At 44.9% G+C, this 14,499-nt stretch overlaps 1 protein-coding gene across 2 annotated transcripts in view; it reads left to right on the top strand.

Moving 5' to 3' along the window:
* The window catches only part of large1 (LARGE xylosyl- and glucuronyltransferase 1), a 129,540-nt gene that overhangs the window by 46,963 nt on the left and 68,078 nt on the right, over positions 1-14,499 (top strand). The gene's annotated exons all lie outside the window — the stretch shown is intronic.

The following is a 14,499-nucleotide window of genomic DNA, read 5'->3' as shown; positions in this document are numbered from 1 at the left end:
CGTAGTGTAATTTGTCCCGGCGGGTCGTAAAAACATTAAGTTTTCCTATACACTGTACTGTCAACCAGGTGGAAGTATTACTGAAAGTGATGGTCAGAAATGCTTGTAATTTGTTATCCATGTTGCATTCACCACTGGTGAAATATTGTGAATGTAACAAATGTGATATGCGTCCACACGAATACTAAAAACGTATGTGTGGATCCATTATTGAATTAAAGCTCCAATACATCATGTATTTATATTCTTCTCATGAATATGCAGGGAGTTAATGTCTGAAAACAGAATACAACATTCCCTTTTTGATGATAATTGGGATACTTGAGTATCTGAAAGCTTCCATAGGTCACCTTGGAATAACTGCCAGTAAATTTGAATAAGAATTCACAGCCCAGTGTTGCCCCAGCTCGCAGCAGAACAGTGTTCGCGAGAGAATCATACCTCCACAATCATCCCAAAAGATTGGAAATCGCTCATATGTGACATGCTCAACATAAACAGTAACTCAAGCTCCTACAGGCTGCTACAAGGCTCATTAAACCTCACATGCGGGTGGTAGGCTAGTGTCTTGAGTGTGCACCTGTCCATAAATACATGCTTTGCCAATAATTAGAAAGCTTTAACCAAGATCTGGGAACACCGCTTAATGGCCATCACTTATAAGCCCTACCTGTTCTTTGGCAGCAGCAAATTGTTCCTTCAAAGGTATATTCCTGACCTCACGGATGTCTCCTTCGTGTCCAGAAGGACAAACTATTTGTCAAGGGCAAATCTTTTCAGAGCAGAATTTCTGCATACCGGTGCCCCAACCTGTCCGTAGCATGGCGAAGAAGTGCAGACAGCACAGTTCAATTTTGACTCGCCATACTTACAGTAGCTGTGCGTACACACTTTTTCTTTGCATTGAGAGATGAGTAATATTTTGAGTGTGCTCGCTTTTTTCTTTTTTTACCCTAATTATAAAGTGGTTCAGATAATATGGCTAAGGATTTCCCCCCCTAATCTGGTTCAATTCAACAATTAATCCATTATTATAATTTTTTGTGTTAACCGTTTAAAAAAAGTGCCCAGGTAAAGTGTGAAAATAGGCAGTGATGACATAAACTGTTATTTTGCAACTGAATCACTTGAGCTTTTATTAAAGACCTATTGGTCGTCGCATGTGTGAATCACTGCACTCTTCTACAAGATTTGTGTCGCTGCCAGTTTCCTCCTTTTTTTCAGCAGCGGGGGCAGAACAAGCAGCAATAGGGTCAAAATGTGAACTAAAGTACTGCATGTTAAGCTGGGCATACCCTCCGATTTTGGAAATGTTGTTGTTAAACTCCAACTCACACTGTCCGAGTTTTAAGTTTTTAATTTGCTCCATATCAAATCTGCTCTCCGCCACCCCTTAACAGTATTGCAGTCTGGTTTATAACTGACTTTTTAATAGAGATAGATAACAATAGATGATTCACCATTTGAAACTCTGATGTGATTGACCGATTAGTCCTACTATGTGTCATCGCTATTGTGTCTACATTCCCTTAATCGGCTACAGTTTCATTGGATTTTCATTCCTAAAATCCAATCCACAGAAAAAAACCTTCACTGATTGAAAAATTGACCTAAAAGGATCTCAATCATTTTCAAGATACTGAATCTTCCTATTCATTTCTCTTTATCTTTTTTGTACTTGTTTTCAGTGATAATCTCCTTTAGCTCCAATCTGCTGTTGTGGTTAGGGCACGGTTCAGCCCACGAGGGAACAGCGTTCACTCCGTTCTCCTTGTCCTAGTGATTAGACAAAATGTCGGCTGGCTGGTGCACTGGTGCTGAGCAGTTTCAAGTGGTATCTGCCAGGTCAACAGATGCCACCACATGATGGATTGGTTGCCACTGCCCAGGCGATATCTGCCCAAGAGCAGGAGGGAGAGGCTGTGGATGAGCACAGAGGCTTCTGGAGAGCTGAGCAGAATTAAAGCTGTCACATACGATTGCACTTGGGAGTGTGGCACCCAAACAGACATGAATCATTCAGTGCTACAGGTGTGTCTGGGGAGCAGGACAGCTGATTACCTTTCAAGAAAACTATCACTGTGTTTGTGCCCATTCAAAATGTGGCTCTCTGTGATAAAGAAAATAACAAGATGAAGGTAATGGGATGTGTTTAGACAGACAGAGATTTCTGAATGTATTACGTTAGTTTGAAAAAATGTATGAAAATATATAGATTGTATGAACTGACCCTGCACAGTCCTCTTGGTGGAAAAGCATTAAAACAAGTGAAAAGCTGTGTATCAGCTGGAAAAGGCACAGTTACTCGCAGTTTAATATCCCCCTGATTACTACAATTCAACTATAATTACCATAACTACAATAAATACCAGGCCAGCACATATAAAATGAAAGGCCCCTTTAGGAATCATGTCACCGGCAACAACAGAGTCATGTCATGCTCACCACTCTTTTAACATCTTGTAATTTAACACTTTTAGTTCGATTTGTTTCATTAACTGATTAACTGTAGTTTCCCGTTGCCCTTTTAATTCAGGAATAATGGTCTGTATCCAATATCCAGTTTTAGATAATAGTCATAGTTCTCTGAGGTAAATGAAGGCCTCCTGTTTGATAATAATCTAACAGTTAGATTCTTTACTTCAGGCGAGGTCTCCAGTGCTCAGTAATCCTGTGCAGCAACCAATAAAACAGTGTAAGTGAACTGCAATTGAAGACAAAGAGCAGGTAATAAAATTAAAAGGGTGAGCATTGAGCTTTAAGTAGTTTTAAGTGCTGGTCACTGTCTTTTTGGATGTTTTTTTGCTTAGCTTATATATGGCGCACCTAAAGCAGATAAAGCCCACATTGCGCTAAATTCAATAGTTTATGGATTTTAATTTCACAACACATGTAAGCCAAACATTTATTCTAAACTTGATCAGTGTTGAAACAAGTCATTTGCTGGTGGCTTTTTTCTCAGATTTGAATAACGGTGTTGTGTCGTACCGCTGCTTCTTCCTTTTTTACATTTTTCATCCCCAGCTGAGAAATGTTGATCCGTGTGTATTGTTCGAGGCTTTTGTTTGCACATAGACAATGAGCTACATGACAAATACCGCAGAGCCAAATGAATTGGCTTGGCCGCACGAAAGACCAGGTGCATCTGCTGCCCTGCGAATGCCATATGCAGTCTCTGAGCAGCACAAACAACTGGTCATTGAGTCCGTTTCAGTGGGATTAGGCCCAGCAAATCCAATCTGAAAATTAATTACAGCTTGGATTTAATGGAGTCCAGAAGCTGCTTTGGTTCTCTGGGAGAGGGCTTAGTGGCCCTCCATGTGCAGGCTATACCGACTGTCTTTATGTCTTATTACCGCAGGGGACAATAAATCTGAAAGAAAGAAAGAAGTAAAGTGAGTATAGTCAATTTTATTAACACATTGTAATGACAACAAACCGAGCCAATGTCAGGGAGAAGTTTCCTAACTTTGATGTGGGAAGCACTCTCCACCAAAGCTGAGCAATCCCCCATCTATTTGCTGTTTCACCCCAAACTTCCCATTCCCATCTCCATCTGACCTACCTATTGCTAAAATGTAATGTATTTGTGGAGATATGATTCAAAAATGTCAAACTTTGGCCAAGAACTACAGTATCCTTTATTTAAATTTTTTTTTTAAATAACGCAAATCTGTCCATAACCCTTTGAGTACTGCAGATATAACATACAGAAAACCGAACCAATCACATAACTTCCTTCGTGGAGGTAAAATGAAAAAACTAGAATGGCACTCAGTAAAGCACGTACCTTACATATAATGATCGTTTAATAAAAACACAAACCAAATTACACTAAGAACACTATTTATTCACCACATGAGAACACACTAATAAAACAATTGAAGATGAACACAAACTGTTGATTCCCCACTGAATCCACAGATGACAGACGGGCTCATACTGGAAAGTCGTCTTTCCCCCCCGACAGATCAATACATAATACAATACATACGTAAATGAAGCCATAATGCCTCTGGTTCTCTGCCATACTGTCAAAATATGAAGCCCCCTCTGTTCCCCCTCATTGAGATTCTGAATTGAGAACTCACTCACTATTCTTTTAATGATCTTCAACCAAGCTTTCCTCCCCTTCCCATCCTCCTTTGGGAGCTGAGACTGCTTAGATGTAGCGGAGAGAGAGTGAGAGCTTCATCTCCTCTCAGAAGACTCTCCCTGCCTCTCTGCAGGGTTCAGAGCTGCTTGCTCATATTGGAAGCAGTCAGAGAAGAGCAGAGGAAACTGCTACTGACGTAGATACACAGAGTGCGGGCTGCCCGGCTGTGAGCGCTGGCAAGTATTGATCGTAAAGATATCTCTGCACTTCCCCATCTTGAGATACATCAACACTTTGATGCAACGCCCAAATGTAAATGGCTGCCATCTCACTGGGATTCTCATTGGATCTCTGTATTTAAAGGAACTCTCCCACAAATCAGTAACTTTGTAACTTTGGAAACAGCTCTTGAAGCCTGCCATAGCCCAGGAAGTATGAAGCTAATTGGTTTGAAAAAACTGAAATATTTTACTTATCAAATTAAAATTAAGGGACCATTTAAAAAAAACAAAAAACTATGCTTTTTGTTTCCCTACCCTCCACTTTTAAATGCTAAAAAATGTTTTCTATTGGATTTAAGTCAAGGGACATAGTTGGTAAGGTGATAACTTTGTCTTCTTTAAAACAACTTTTTTTCGGGATCATTGTTGGAAAATTCCTCTGCTGCAAAATTTGTTGAGACTGGCAGTCATCATGTCGGTTATTATTTGAGAACACAATCCTACATTCATATTTCCATCTATACATGTCATCTCCCCTACACCTTTTGCACTTTTGCAGCCTTATATGACAGCTCCATGGAAGTCCTGCCCAACTGATCTTACCGATTTATTCTGGTTTCATCAGACCAAAGATCAGAGCAGAATATTGGATTTTTGTGCCTCTGCTCTGGCATTAGCTGCGGCCAAAGGTATTATCCAACCCATTGTTGTTCTCTTGGACTAAAGGATGAAATGATTCGATTTTGGTGGTGACCTCACAAACACATATTTGGCAATAACTCCAGAATTAATTAGCTGATTATGACAAATTATCAGACAAATGTCATAGTGATGATTTTTTTTTTCCAATAGGTCAATGGTTTGCTTCTTTGTGAAATCATAATGTCCTGTAAAAAAACTTCTCCAGGCAGTATTTGACGTCATAACATAACAGAAGGGGAAATTGTAACCGCATTTCCTGCAACTTGCCTGGTTGGTGGAGGCATACAACCATTAGGGTGTGTTTTCTTTGTAAACGTTTGGTGCACTACCTCTGGAGAGGAAAGATTTGTACAGTGAATCCAATCAGTCTAATGCCAGAAGCTGTGACTTCCCAGATTGAGTTAATGTCTGATCTGTATGAAACACAAGAAGGATAGACTGGATCTACATGAAAAAAAGATTTTAACTATGGTATAGTTCTATAACACAGAATAAGTGACAAGTAACAAGATGCAAAAAATACAAAGTGTAATTATCTGAGAATATGTTTAATTTGCATCACTATACTTCCAACGGGATACTGAGATGTCTGTGAATCAAATTAAATGATTAAAGCTGGGATCTCGATATCAACCCAGTCAGAAGTAGAAGAATCGTAGATGGCTTTGCTTAGTGTGGTCAAAGGTCTGGATCAGACACTCAGCCACAAACCAAAGCACTTAGTGTTGCAGCTGATACACGTAAAAAACGCAAACATCGGCCGATATTATCGGCCGGCCAATTTATCGGTCGATCACTACTCACAAGCTGTCCCAATTCAGAGGCCGTATCACGGTCTACACAACGAAGGCAAGTGGCAGCGTTTGAGGGATGCCTCAGAAATGGGACAGCCTAGTCGCGCTGCTGTGGCGCAATCGGCCTTTATGTGTAGCCTCTGAAGGAGGTGGCCCCTGATCCCCCGGGTCTCTTGCTAGTTCAGGCAGCTTCTCACCATGTGGAGCCTGTGTTTCATTAAAACACCAGCCCAGGCCACACCTGACAGTGGAGTTCTTTCGAAACACAATAAGCCTTAAATGGAAACCCAGATGTAAAGAATTTAGATGCATTGATCACAGGCCATTATTTTACCTAGGCTGAAATATCCAACACTTTATTGTAGGTAATCTTTAATCATTTAAAGGTGACATATTTTGCAAAAAATCCCTTTTTCAGTGTGCAAAATAAATGTGTGAATCTGTGGTGCCTGCCAGCCCACAAACCATGGAAAAAAACCCACTCTGTGGTGGCTCTGAACAACTGGTTCAGATTTCTCTCGCACTGTGATGTCACAGTTGGACTCTTTTGGGGTAACCCTGCCTGCAATCTGAGAATCTCCACTTCTCTGATGAAGGGACGTGACATTTCCTACACATTTTGAAGTCGGTTGACCAATCACGACTAGGGATGTCACGATACCAATAATCCGGTAGTCAGTACCAATACCACCAAAAGTACACGATTCTCGATACTAAATTCAATACCACTGTGTAAAAAAAAAAAATATATAGTACAAGAACAATAATACTTAAACAATAACTCCTTATATAACTCCCAATTTATTACTATTAGCCCATTACAAAAAAGATGTGCAATATTATGCAATCAACTTTTTATTCAGCTTTACTATTTTTAAACCTGGCCATTTGAAGTCATGTCTTCTAGATATGATAAATAAAATTAAACAACTCTGAATATGGCAAAAAAGAAAAAAGTGGCATATAGCCTTCCAAGTATTTAAAACAATACTGAGCTTACATTTAGAAATCATATTTTCTGTGCCTCTGAAGAGCTTCTGATATGGTTGGCTGTGTTAATGTTTGCTGACTTTGATGGATCCTCCTCTGGCTCATAATGGCAAAAAAGATAGAGAGAAATTTCAGTTATCAAACATACTGTCTGATAATGACTAAGAAAACAGTAGAGGCTACAGTTACAGTACTAAGGCACGCGAACGCACACCCGGGCACAGGCACACGCGCACACACCTTATATACTCTGATTACTGCACTCTACTAGTGCCATTCTAGGTGAATAGTGTATATTAAGGATGGAAAATAAATCAAAATAATATGTCAATATTTCGCAACCCAAAAATGTTACGATCCATTTCGCGAGTCAGAAAAGGGATATTGCTCCATCCTTCAGCAGCAACCATGATTTAGTGAAGTTTGCGGAGGACACAACCGTGGTGGGTCTTATCTCCAACAATGGTGAGACCCACTACAGGAAGGAGGTCAGCCAACTGACCACGTGGTGCAGGGATAACAACCTCTTCTTGAACATCGACAAGACCAAAGAGGTTTTTATTGACTTCTGGAGAGGCCACACCCCTATACCCCTACTGGCCATTAACGGTGCTGCTGTGGAGAGAGTGAGCAGCACCAAATTCCTGGGGGTGCACATCTGTGAGGACCTCTTCTGGACAATGAAAACTGCATCACTGGCCGAGAAGTCCCACCGGTGCCATTACTTCCTCCGCAAAGAGAGCAAGAGCCCCCCAACCCATCATGTGCTCCTTTTGCCGGGGCACCATCAAGAGCATCCTGACCAGCTGCATCACTGTGTGGTACGGGACCTGCACCTCCTCCAACCGCAAGACCCTGCAGTGCATAGTGAATGCAGCTGGACAGATCATTGGTGTCCCACTCCCCTCACTCCTGGACGCCTACGAAACCCACCTCAGACGCAAAGCAACCAGCATTGTGGGTGACTCCAGCCATCCCTCACACAGCCTCTTCAACCTCCTGCCATCTGGGAGATGGTACCGGAGCCTCTGAGCCTGTTCCACCAGACTGGCAAACAGTTTCATTCATCAGGCTGTCAGGAAGCTCAATGCCCTCCCGTCCCCTCCGCCCCCAAGACCTCTGTTAAAAAAAGATGATCTGGGATGACGATCACCAAAATATCCCTGCAGCAATTACACACTGAGGGCGCAATAGCCTAACCGGACGTTCCGGTCGTCATTTGTGACGAGAAGCAGCCCGCTGTATCACTGATTGTGACGAGCATGTCACCCCATGAGGGGGATTCCCCCGTCAAGCGAGTTTGAAGTGCGCCATACAGAAAGAAATATCTGGTCGATATTCTGGCGAGGTGTATACAGACATGACTCTGGATAGTTTTCCTGTGCCTGCCTCTGTGGCCAAAGCCATATACCTTTCGATCTCAGCAACATCTGTGCCTAGTGAGTGAATCTTTTCAACTGCAGATGAAAATGTTACCTTCCAAAGCTATCTCCAGAATATGTGGATTATTTCAACAAAAATATGCGCGATGTTAAGGATATGAAGGAGGGCTGCACCTACGTGATAATATCTAACAGCAGAGTTTGTGTCTGTGGCCTCAAGCAGTGTCCATCCATCCATCATCTACCGCTTAATCCACTTAAGGGTCGCAGGGGGGCTGGAGCCAATCCCAGCTGACATTGGGCGGGAGGCAGGATACCCCCTGGACAAGTCACCAGCCTATTGCAGGGCCACATACAGAGACAGACAACCATTGACTCTCACATTCACACCTACGGTCAATTTAGAGTCTTCAATTTACCTAACCCCATTCTGCATGTCTTTGGACTGTGGGAGGAAGCCGGAGAACTCGGAGAGAACCCACGCATGCACGAGGAAAACATGCAAACTCCACACAGAAAGGCCCTGGTTGGTTTGAACCGGGACTCAAACCCAGCACCTTCTTTCTGTGAAGTGACAGCTTTAACCACTACACCACCGTGCAGCCCTCAAGCAGTATATGCCTTAGAATTTATTTTGTATTTTAAATGGCTGAAATTTATATAACATTTCTGAATATTCATGTCACTGAACTGTTATTATGGAATCGCGGTGATATCGAATCGCAAACCTCATATCGTATATTGAACTGAATCGTGAGATAACTGTACCGTCCCAACTCTAGTGTATATGAGATTGGATCACTTCCTGTAATGCAAACAAACAACAGCATGGGTTTCACGACAAACTATTCTTTTTCTTTTGATGAAACTGGTATTTATTTCTTTTAAAAATAACAGGCTAAAATTAACTGCCAGTCAGTTAATCAGATGAGGCAGCTTTGAAGCAAAAATGCCATTTCTGCTTTCAGATTGTCAAATGTGAGGAGTTGCCCCCCCTCCCAGGGAGCAAGAATCTTTGTCCTCATCAAGTTTTCCTTTGTTTATTTTTCTTGATTAAATGTCCTTTTAATATTGGGTCTTTGCTGATTACATAAAGCAGCAACCTAGACCTTCAGTATTTGGTGGTCAAGCAGCCCTTGGAAAAATAAAGATTCAGACAGCTAAAGCTCTTAAATCAGTGTGTCACATGCATATTGAGGTAAACTGATTTCAAAGCAGCAACCTAGACCTTCAGTATTTGGTGGTCAAGCAGCCCTTGGAAAAATAAAGATTCAGACAGCTAAAGCTCTTAAATCAGTGTGTCACATGCATATTGAGGTAAATTGAAGTATTGTAACAGACTATGTAATCATCTCTCATCATCTCATCTTCAACCGCTTATCCGTGGTCGGGTCGCGGGGGCAGCAGCTTCAGTAGGGGGCCCCAAACTTCCCTTTCCCGGGCCACATTAACCAGGTCTGACTGGGGGATCCCGAGGCGTTCCCAGGCCAGTGTGGAGATATAATCTCTCCACCTAGTCCTGGGTCTACCCCGAGGTCTCTTCCCAGCTGGACGTGCCTGGAACACCTCCCAGGGGAGGCGCCCAGGGGGCATCCTTACCAGATGCCCGAACCACCTTAACTGGCTCCTTTCTACGCAAAGGAGCAGCGGCTCTACTCCGAGCTCCTCACGGATGACTGAGCTTCTCACCCTATCTCTAAGGGAGACCCCAGCCACCTTTTTAAGGAAACCCATTTCGGCCGCTTGTACTCGCGATCTCGTTTTTTCGGTCACGACCCATCCTTCATGACCATAGGTGAGGGTAGGAACAAAGATTGACCGGTAGATCGAGAGCTTTGCCTTCCGGCTCAGCTCCCTTTTTGTCACAACGGTGCGGCAAAGCGAGTGCAATACCGCCCCCGCTGCTCCAATTCTACGGCCAATCTCACGCTCCATTGTCCCCTCACTCGCAAACAAGACCCCGAGGTACTTAAACTCCTTTACTTGAGGTAAGGGCTCATTCCCTACCCAGAGTAGACAATCCACCGGTTTCCTGCTGAGAACCATGGCCTCAGATTTTGAGGTGCTGATTCTCATCCCAACCGCTCCACACTCGGCTGCGAACTGATCCAGTGAGTGCTGAAGATCACAGACCGATGGTGCCATCAGGACCACATCATCTGCAAAAAGCAGTGATGAGATCCCCAGGCCACCGAGCTGCAACCCCACCCCACCACGACTACGCCTCGATATCCTGTCCATGAATATCACAAACAGGATTGGTGACAAAGCGCACCCCTGGCGGAGACCAACCCCCACCGGGAACGAATCCGACTTACTGCCGAGAACCCGGACACAGCTATTGCTTTGAGTATACAGGGATTGGATGGCCCCAAGAAGTGACCCCCTCACCCCATACTCCCTCAGCACCTCCCACAGTATCTCCCGGGGGACCCGGTCATACGCCTTCTCCAAATCCACAAAGCACATGTAGACTGGATGGGCATACTCCCAGGCCCCCTCCAGGATCCTTGCAAGGGTAAAGAGCTGGTCCGTTGTTCCACGTCCAGGACGGAATCCACATTGTTCCTCTTCAATCTGAGGTTCGACTATTGGCCGAACCCTCCTTTCCAGCACCTTGGAGTAGACTTTACCCGGGAGGCTGAGAAGTGTGATACCCCTGTAATTGGCACACACTCTCTGGTCCCCCTTTTTGAACAGGGGAACCACCACCCCGGTCTGCCACTCGTTTGGCACTGTACCCGACGTCCACGCAATGTTGCAGAGACGTGTCAACCAAGACAGCCCCTCCACACCCAAAGCTTTCAACATTTCTGGGCGGATCTCATCAACCCCTGGGGCTTTGCCACTGTGAAGTTGTTTGACTACCACAGTGACCTCCGCCAGGGAAATTGACGATGATCCTCCATCAGCCTCCAGCTCTGCCTCTACCATAGAGGGCGTGTTAGTCGGATTCAGGAGTTCCTCAAAATGCTCCTTCCACCGCCCGATTACCTCCTCAGTTGAGGTCAACAGTGTCCCATCCTTACTGTACACAGCTTGGATGGTTCCCCGTTTCCCCCTCCTGAGATGTCGAATGGTTTTCCAGAAGCATCTTGGTGCCGACCTAAAGTCCTTCTCCATGACTTCTCCGAACTTCTCCCACATCCGCTGTTTTGCCTCTGACACGGCAGAGGCTGCAGCCCTTCGGGCCCGTCGGTACCTTGCAACTGCTTCCGGAGTCCTCTGGGATAACATATCCCTAAAGGACTCTTTCTTCAGTTGGACAGCTTCCCTGACCACCGGTGTCCACCACGGAGTTCGAGGGTTACCGCCCCTTGAGGCACCTAAGACCTTGAGACCACAGCTCACCGCCGCAGCTTCAGCAATGGAAGCTTTGAACATTTCCCACTCGGGTTCAATGCCCCCAACCTCCACAGGAATGCCAGAAAAGCTCCGCCGGAGGTGTGAGTTGAAAATCTCCTGGATGGGGGCCTCCTCCAGACGTTCCCAGTTCACCCGCACTACACGTTTGGGCTTACCAGGTCTATCCAGAGTCTTCCCCCACCCCCGGATCCAACTCACCACCAGATGATGATCAGTTGACAGCTCCGCCCCTCTCTTCACCCGAGTGTCCAAAACATGCGGCCTCAGATCAGATGAAACGATCACAAAATCGATCATCGACCTTTGGCCTAGGGTGCTCTGGTACCATGTACACTTATGAGCATCCTTATGTTCGAACATGGTGTTCATTATAGACAAGCCATGGCTAGCACAGAAGTCTAATAACAAACAACCACTTGGGTTCCGATCAGGGAGGCCGTTCTTCCCAATCACGCCTCTCCAGGTGTCTCCATCATTGCCCACGTGGGCGTTGAAGTCTCCCAGCAGAACAACGGAGTCCCCTACTGGGGTCCTTTGCAGGACTCCATTCAGGGTCTCCAAAAAGGCCGAATACTCTGAACTCCTGTTTGGTGCATATGCACAAACAACAGTCAGAGTTTTCCCCCCTACCACCCGAAGGCGTAGGGAGGCGACCCTTTTGTCCACCGGGGTAAACTCCAACACAGCGGCGCTCAGCCGGGGGTTTGTGAGTATCCCCACACCCGCCCGTCGCCTCTCCCCCTGGGCAACTCCAGAGAAAAAAAGAGTCCAACCCCTATCCAGGAGTACAGTTCCAGAACCGAAACTGTGCGTAGAGGTAAGCCCCACGAGATCCAACTGGTAGCGCTCCACCTCCCGCACAAGCTCCGGCTCCTTCCCCCACAGAGATGTGACGTTCCACGTCCCCAGAGCCAGCTTCTGCAGCCCAGGTCCGGTTCGTCGAGGTCCCCGACCTCCACTGCCACCCGTGTGGCAGCGCACCCGACACCAGCGGTTCTTCCTATGAGTGGTGGGCCCACAGGATGGAGAGGAGGTAGGTGCCACGTAGCTTTTTCGGGCTGTGCCCGGCCGGGCTCCGTGGCAAACCCGGCCACTAGGCGCTCGCCGACGAGCCCGCCGCCTGGGCCTAGCTCCAGACGGGGGCCCCGGGCTTCCTCCGGGCTGGGTCCCTTTTCCTCTTCCTCTGCTGTCCATGGTGTCTTTGTTGAACCATACTTAGTCTGGCCCCTCGCCTGAGACCACTCTGCCATGGGAAACCCTACCAGGAGCACTAGGCTCCAGACAACACAGCCCTCAGGTTCATAGGGACACACAAACCCCTCCACCACGGTAAGGTGATGGTTCCCGGAGATGAAAATGATGCTGAGGGCTGGGTGAAGATGAGAAGCTGCTGCTGGAGTGTGATGTACATTACATAAGTGTTGGCTAACGAGAATGAAAGAAGGAACAGTTTTTGTCAGTGAGAGAGTTCAGTGAATGTGTGTTTTGCCGCAGAAGAGGAAAGGATGTGCATTAGATCTGGTTTCGACTCATACTGTGAAATATGTCTAGGTGGACCTCAGTATCGATACCTAGAATAGGGGGATTTCTACGTCTTACACACTCTGGTATCTGCAAATGATTGTGGCTACATTTTGACATGGAAGGAACAGTGACGCTGTCCAGAATAAATAGAGACATTGACCAGATCTCTGTCAAACATTTTTTTGACATCTGACAGTCCCCTGCTGGTTTTGACCTCCCTGTTTTTCATAGAATGACACATAATTTTGCATCACTTTGTGAACTGCGGCTGGAAATGCAGCTTTTTGCTTGTTTAAAGATCCCCTCCATTCACGTTTCAAAGTATATTAAAAATAAGCTGCTATGCCTAATATTTTGTTAAACATTATTTGCCCCCAAATAAGTAGGAAAAACCCCACCTTGAAATGGGGCTACTAACCATTCACTCTTTCTCCCACATTGAGGAATTCTGTGGCTATGAATATTCATTAAATGCAAATAACCAAGTCCGCATGTCAGCAAGAAAAATGTCAGCAACAAGATAGTTAGCAGCAACATCGGCGAGATTCAGCCATAAAACTTTCAGGAACTGCTAATGCACCTGCCCTACATTTGCATATTCGACAGCGATTGGTTTTCTGTATTTGTGACGTACCTAATCTAGCTCGCTCAGGATTAGTTTGAATTTCAAATTGCAGAGAAGTGAACATAACTCTCTTCCTCCAGGAGAGGAATTTGAAAACACCACTATAGTGACAGAATTTGCTCAGATACAAGTCCCTAAAGTCAATGTCAGACATTTTAGAGTACAGAAACAGAAGAAAACACCTTTTTTAGTGGAGGGGGACTCTTAAATAGGTGCAAATGTACCAATCAGAGCATGTAAGTGTGTGTGTTGCCTGTTTTTCTCCAGCTGCACATCCTCACTAAAATAAACACGGCAGCTATGGATGCTGGGTATTTTACAGGCCAAATCAAGTTGAGCTAGACTTTTGATTTTTATATGTATTCATTTAATATTATGTTTATAATAAATTATTTAATAATATAATTTTGTAAAATTACAGCATTGGTTAAGCACAATATCAGTGCATTTATTGAACCAGTCAGTTTAGTTTTGGACCTATTTTTCTCTCCCAACTTACCATCCCAACTTACCATCCACTCTCCTCTCACTTTGCCAGACGGAGTGACGTCTCTGATCTGACAGGAGGCTTGAACCCCTGGAGAGAGCAAAAGTAAACCCCGCGAGATACAGTTGCTCTGGCCTTGAGCCTTCGGGTAGGCCTTGGACAACGATTTTTTGGTCCCACCCGCTATAAATCAAAATGTGATTCATCTGCCTCTCTCTAAACAAACTCATGCAGCGATGGGGGTTTCAGGCCTTCTGTCCAGGTTCTGAAGTCCTAACCAATCAGTGAGCTAGCTAGAACTTTTCTCTGCCT

This window comes from Scophthalmus maximus, chromosome 12 (genome assembly GCF_022379125.1).
Source record: "Scophthalmus maximus strain ysfricsl-2021 chromosome 12, ASM2237912v1, whole genome shotgun sequence".
NCBI lineage: Eukaryota > Metazoa > Chordata > Actinopteri > Pleuronectiformes > Scophthalmidae > Scophthalmus > Scophthalmus maximus.
Note: the sequence above shows the minus strand (reverse complement) of the source record. Positions and strands in the feature narration are given on the sequence as shown.